The sequence below is a fragment of the Felis catus genome, chromosome D1 (genome assembly GCF_018350175.1).
Source record: "Felis catus isolate Fca126 chromosome D1, F.catus_Fca126_mat1.0, whole genome shotgun sequence".
In the NCBI taxonomy this organism is placed as follows: domain Eukaryota; kingdom Metazoa; phylum Chordata; class Mammalia; order Carnivora; family Felidae; genus Felis; species Felis catus.
The window spans coordinates 82,186,597-82,194,092 of record NC_058377.1 but is presented as its reverse complement, the minus strand read 5'-3'; positions in this window follow the sequence as shown (position 1 = coordinate 82,194,092).

Genomic DNA, 7,496 nt, shown 5'->3' with positions numbered 1-7,496 from the left:
ATTTTTATTTATCCTTCTTAAGACAAGGGTTACATTTTTAATCTGAGGATTTGCGTCGTCAACTCTAAAAAGTGCTTAGCGAATGTCTCTTCAACTGTTGCTTCTCTTCTTTCCTGTATTCTAACTTTTTGGAGCTTCTGCTAGACCTAAATTTTACCACCTCAATCCATTCTCCAATTCTCCAAACTGCTTTCTTCAGTTCTACTTTATTATTTACTAATTCTCTCTTTGATTGTGTCTTTTATAACGTTTATACAAACTTACCTCCAGAATCTCTAGTAGCTTATTTCTAGATCTGCTAGTTATTGCTTTTTTCCTACATGTTTTGTTCCATATTTTCTTATTCTTTATTATGAATGTTTTCTTTCCTTTACCTTGTTGGTTAAAGTCTAAATACCTTACCAAATCTAAAAACTTTTTCAGATTGTTCAACTATTTTCACTTCATCTGAAAAAGACTTTCACTAGTTTATTTTGGTAGCTATCTTTTCTTAGTATTTTTTCTTTGTAAATTATGCAAATTAAATTATATTTTCAGATTTATCTTGAGTAGGAAGAAGGTTTGTCAATCATTTATGGGTTTCTTCCTCCATCCAGTCTCTCTCCTTTCTTTCCTTTCCTGTTGTTTTTTAGTTGTCTTCATCCAATTCAGACAGCCTCCCAAGCTAAAATTAAATCTTATTTTGTTATATCAGATATCCTGTCCCATAAGGATAGGCTAATGTGGCAGGAATCATGACATTGGAGCTCTAGTCACTGGTTAATATCCTGGCTTCAAAGTTATATCTGGATCTTCCCTCGGATATTCAGTAATAGTAGACAGAAGTTTTGGGTTTTTTAAAAGCTTTCTTTAATGGAACGGTACTGCACCCCATGCTCTAAATTCAAACAATAATCCCAGTTCTGATCCCCACTTGCTTGGCACCTTTAGAACCTGTCACCCCATGGGAACTGAAAACTAGTGGCCTCTGCCTCTTTATAGTGCCAGAGCCTAGCAGACCCTCAGCTACAGTCCCACTTATTGCTTTGCATTCCCGTTTGCTTTTTCGCCCAAAGAAACATTGATTTTGGTCTTTAGATTATTTTTATCTTTTAAATTTTCTCTTTTATTATTTTTTCTATAATAACTGTTACCCAAAGAAGGGGGTAGCTCAAATGTTGAAACTTTGTCTTGAACAGAATTACAGTAGACCTCATTAGACAATATAAAATGTATTCCACTCCCTTAGAAACATTTTTTTAAAGATACATTTAGTAAGACAATGGAAATATACTTTAGAGGTGGTTCTTCTCAAGTAGACATTTCTTTACCATTCCTGCACAAAACCAGATAGCATATTACTTAAATGTCATTCAATGATGACATTTCTAATGGTATTAGAGTTGTAGTCTAAATAAATTTTTAAACTTGGTTTAAGGTTAAAATGTAGAGACTGAATGGTTAGCTTCAAATATCCCTCAAATATCACTCTTCTCAGCTAAGCTTTTTGACAGGGCTGAATTTCAGTCAGTCCAAGATTGAGCTCTTTAGAGGAAGTGAAGACATTGTGTTGATTGAAAAGAGATCCATATGCTTTAGGCATATGTTTTAAACTGTCAGGTGGCAAGGCTGACATTCTGTTATAAAAATTCAGGAGCCTGACTTGTATTCTCACCCCAGCAGAAGGCCTTCTCACCCCCCAAAGTGAGCCATAGTAGTGCCTGTGAAAAAGCTAAACTTTTTATTTAAAAAGAGCTTCAAATCCTCTCAAAGTCTTGGTAGAAACCTCACTTGAGGTTTTCCATAGCACAGGAGGAATTTTCTAGGACCCAGAAGGAAAATATTGAATAAAGAAGACCTTAGTTCAGAGGGACTTTTAAAAGGAAGGGACACACATGTCCTCTTTTTTTTCAAAGTTGAATTCAAAAAGGAACCTCCATGTGCCCACCTTACACTTAGTTCTGAGGATGGAGTGATGATGGTGAATTGGTTCCTATCCCTGAAGGATTAGAACAAGACTAGAGGCAGAGATAGAAGCCAGGAAATGACTAGTCATCATGAGACGTAAAAAGACCAAGCTAAGGCAGTAAGAATGTAGAAGAGATAAGGAAGGTTTAAAATGTATTTAAGAAACAGAATTCTGATCTACTGGAGAGTAAGGATACAAAAAGATTTTTATAATTCCAGAATGATTCTTACATCTTTTTTTGCTTATTGACAGAGGTGACTGATAGGACCTTCAATCAGCCCAAAAATATGGGAGGAAAAGAAGGAAAAGGAGAAATAAGGCAAACAGTTCAGCTTCTAGATAGATTGAACTTTAAGTGTTTGGGAGACATCCAGATGGAAGAATCTAGGGGGCAGTGTATATGCAGTAGGTTTCAGGACAGAAACTATAAATTTGGGAGTCATCAGCATATAAGGATATAGAATGAACAGAGAAAGAACTCTAAAGGGGACATCAGGAGAAAGTTATCACTTTTTATTCCATCAAAAACTTCTCAGTTGGGATAAATGGATAAAAATCAGAGTTGGCATTTTTTAATATCATTAAGCCACAGAACACCCACCACGCTTTTTTACCTTTGTTGTATCTTGAAATCGGCTCAGCACATTTCAAGTGCTGACAAAATTACCAAGTAACCTGAGAAGTTGGATTCGGAACTGCATTCAATCTCTGAAATACGTTAACTGCTAGCAAACAGCTCAGTCTGAGAGAGAGATCATGGAATCCCACAGAGTTTCAGTCCATGATATCAAAAGAGAATGCAAATCCAAGTAAGCAGTGTCTTTCATATGTGGACCAAAAAAGGAGATATGGGGAGGTTCTCCAACTGCTTCATAGAGAGTCATCAGGAGGTAGCAGGGCCCCAGGGATCAGGCAAAAATAGGAGAGCAGGTTAAGAGATGATTCAGGTAGGAGTATCAACAATGGGAAGAAACCAGGAACAAGACAGACAATGTATTATCAGAACTGTAGTACCTGGAGCTTTGGGGCTGGATCTCAGAGAAAATGAATTAAAACACCTAGTAAAATACTTCCTCAATAGTACTCAAATCCATGACCTCTTTTCATTTTCGCTGCTGCTGTTTTGGTTCAGGCCACCATCGCCTCTTGCCTGAATTACTGAAACAGCCTCTTACTGGATCATTCTGCCTCCAGTTTTGCTCTCTCATCTTGAGCCCACTCTTATCACTGCAACTGGAGTGACCCTTTAAAAGTATAAATCTGGGGCACCTGTGTGGCTCAGTCAGTTAAGCATCCGACTTTGGCTCAGGTCATGATCTCACACTCCGTGAGTTCGAGCCCTGCATCAGGCTCTGTGCTGACAGCTCAGAGCCTGGAGCCTGCTTCAGATTCTGTCTCCCTCTCTCTCTGTCCCTCCTCCACTCATGCTCTGTCCTCTGTGTCTCAAAAATAAATAAAAACATAAAAACAAGTTTTTAAGTACAAATCTGATCATATCACACCCACCTTCCATTTTAAAACCATTCCTTGTAACCCTATTTCTCATGCAATAAAGTCTGAATCCGTAATGTGACCTTAAGTTTTTTTATGAACTGGTCCCCATTCACTTCTTAATTCTGTTTATTACCACATGTCGCCAAATATTCAGTGGTCCAGAAAAACTAAATAATGAGCAGTTCTCTAAACTTTACCTCTCCTCCAGGTCTTTGTAAACTGCTGCTTCCCCTGCCTAGAATACTTTTCAATTTCTTCATTTGTGGATGCCTTCCCTCCTTACATCTCAGCTGACATATCACATCCATGCAAATCAGAACAAGTTGAGGGCCTTAGCCACATGCTCCCAGAGCATCACATATTTTCTGTCATACATTGTCCTGTACTGTTGTAATTCTCTTTGGCTAGCTCCTCTATGCATTACAAGTTCCAGGACAGTAAGGGCTGTTTGTTTATCATTTGATCTTCAGCACTTATGCTGTATTCTTAAAAATGGTCGGCAGCTATTTGTTGGTTGGATATTTCATTTTCTTTTTTTTTCCTTTAAGTTTTAAATATTTATTTATTTTTTAATTTTTTGACACTTACTCATTTTTGAGACACAGAGAGAGACAGAGTGCAAGTGGGCGTGGAACAGAGAGAGAGGGAGACACAGAATCCGAAGCAGGCTCCAGGCTCTGAGCTGTCAGCACAGAGCCTGATACGGGGCTCAAATTTGTGAACTGCGAGATCATGATCTGAGCCGAAGTCAGATGCTTAACCAACTGAGCCACCCTGGAGCCCCTTAAATATTTGTTAAATACTTATTTATTTTGAGAGAAAAAGAGAGCATGAGCAGGGGAGGGGAGAGACAGAGGGGGAGACAGAGAATGCCAAGCAGGCTCCATGCTTCAGAGCAGAGCCTGATGCAGGGCTTCATCTCACGACCCTGGGATCAGGACCTGAGCTGAAATCAAGAGTTGGAAGCTTAACTGACTGAGCCACCTAAGCACCCCAAATACTTCATCTTCCCACTGAACTACAGAATCACGGGTTATGGCTGGAAAGGTATCCTCTCCATTACAGCTGATTTAGTACAGTGACTGAGGTGGAGCTAGGATGGCAACAGTCAGGAGCTCCAGCTGAAGAGAAAGGAGGACTGCCCAAACCCTAGTGTCTTTGTATCCTGTTCTTTACTGTATAGGTCTCAGGAAAAAACAAGTTCGTGTCTGCCTATAGAGGGCTTACATTATCTTGTATGAGGGACCTCTCTTTTCTAGTTGGTAATCTGTGGGATTTGACAGGACAGTCAAACTCTAAGGTTGGCCCTTGACCCCCACATGATCAATTAGAATATGCTATTCCCTACATTCTATCAATGCTCACATGACCTTAGATGGGCCAATGAGAGCCTTCCACGGGACTTTTGCTGGAGCAAAAATGAAATCTTTCTGCAGACAGTGTAAATTAGTAATTACCTAAATAGAGTAATAGATGACTTGTGACATAAATAAATAATGAAACCATTTAAAATAATGAGATCTCTGGTTGATTGTTCAGTGACTGACGTTACATCATTTTATAAGTTTATTTGTTTATTTTGAGAGAGAGCGAGCAAGTGAACATCCCAAGCAGGCTCTGCCCTGTCAGTGCAGAGCCTGACACAGGGCTTGAAGTCATGAACTGTGATATCATGACCTGAGCTGAAATCAAGAATGAGGCATTCAACTGCCTGAGCCACCCAGGCACCCCCGAAGTTATATATGTTTATGCATATACTGTATTACACAGATGTATATGTATATATCATTCAAATTCTATTTATGTAGATAGAGTTAAGTAACAGAAAAGCTATGAGCATGATTGTATTAATACTATTTCTGGCTCATACGTAGAGTACATATAACAAAGTTACCAGACATAAGACTGAATAGCACAGTTTCTAGAAAAATTATCCTTGTATTTTTAGGGTGTGGTTGTTAGGTAGACTTCATAAAGCAAGACCACTACTTAGCAGTGAGAAATAGCATTTCTCCCCCAAGGGAAATGATGTTTCCACTAGGCAGAAGTTAATCTTCAGGCAGGAAATACGGCAGGCCTTAAGATCAGATAAAGGGTTGACAAACTTTTTCTGTAAAGATCCAGATAGTAAATATTTTTGGCTCTCTGGGCCATACTGCCTCTGTCACAGCCTTTCAGTTCTGCCGCTGTAGTGCGAAAGCAGTCATAGACAATATGTAAATAAATGAGTGTGGCTGTGTTCCAGTAAAATTTTATTTACAAAAACAGACGGACAATGGGTTTGGCCCCTGAGTCATAGTTTGCAGACGCCAGGACCATGCGAATAAAAGCCTTTCTTTCTGTGAGACCAGTTGGACTGGAATGCTGCATGCGGAGACACTCAGAGGAGTTCCACTGCTGAGAGTAAGCTGTCCTTGTACAGGGAGAAGGCAGGATTCTGTGGCTGTGGAAGTGCGGAAGATGATGGCCAGAGGGGAGGGCAAGCTTACGGATGTGATAAGGCCACCCTCCAGCTGCAGGAGCTGATGCTGGTCTTCTACTAGAACTAGAAAGCAAGCTATTTACACCTGACAGTAGCCGTGCTGACGGGACCGGTGGGAGACAGGAGCAGTGGGAATGCATAAAGACTGTGGTGGGGTCACAGAAGGTGGCAATGAGCAAAGATGGGCTCAGAAGAGCGGTAAACCATGAGCCAAGCAGGGCAGGAAACAGCACAACGATGAAGATGAAAAGCTCAAGCAGGAAGAACCCCAGAGACCTATCCTGTGCCCATGGAAACAGTCAGAAATAGCTGGATGACACTCTGAGGGGGCCAACGTTCAAGCCCTAACAATCTGTAGAGCAAAAGGAGTTGCAATTGTATTTGCTGTCCCTGGCTAATGAGGCCAGAGACAGTGGGGCTATTTACTTATATAATAGCCAATAGCTTCTAGGAATTCAGGAGTACTTTGAATTGAATTGGAGTCTCATTCATCACAACAACATCTATATTCATTTGGAAAATACTAGTACATAAACATGCAAAACACGTTTTTATTCAGACTGAGATTAGCATGCAGATTCATGGATTCACGAGACCCATCTCCTACCCGACCCCCACCACCAGGGGTTCAAAGGTTGGTGCCATTTGGGGTAACAAAAGTCCAAAGAAGGGAGAGTGCTGATGCTATTTAGGAAGGAACCTGCAGATCTAGCTGAAGAACTAGAAAACAAGCCCTCGATGCCCTTTAGGATCTGCCCTGCTACACATTTAGCTTCATCTCACAACAATGTCCGTGTGGCTTGCTTTGCTCCAGCCTTACTGGCCTGCTTTTGGTTCTCAGGGAGCACCTTTTCCTCTTCTTCCTCAGGGCCTTGCAAGTGCTATTCCTTCTGCCTGGAACACTCTTCCTTATCCCCACTTTCACCTTTGCTTAGTATACTCTGAGGCGTCCTCCAGACCAGGAAATGCCATTTTATGTTCCAGTGGCATCATGGCATAAGAAAGCCCTGGTCTGTAGGTCAGGGCAACTTGTTTCTAGTCCTCAATCAACCTCTATTTAGCTGTGTATTTTGGGTTACTTTATCGTCTCTGAAAATTAACTGACATGTTAGGAAAACAGCTAGAAGTGTCACCTGTACCTAACCCAAAGAGCAGTCAAAGAATTCTAGGAGAAAACAGTGAAGAGTGCTTTGAAGAGTAGAAGGCGCTGTATTTGGAAACCTCCACAAGGACCTTTCTAGTGCTCAGCCCAAAGCTCCCTCTCAGGCTGTTCCTCACATGCTCTTTTCCTCTTCACAATAGGTGCCAGAGATTCAACTTGCTTTCCTCTCCTGTGATGACTGCCATTGACCATGGGTAGACACAGAAAAATGTTCACCTTTAGCCCAGAAGGCTGACCTATGGCCTGTGTAGTTCTGATAAGGACCAAATACAGACAAAATATGATTACTACATTCTTTTTTTTTTTTTAAGTTTATTTATTTATTTTGAGAGACACAGAGATAGTGCAAGTGGGGTAGGGGCAGAGAGAGAGAGAAAGAGAGAATCCCAAGCAGGCTCCAAACAGTCAGC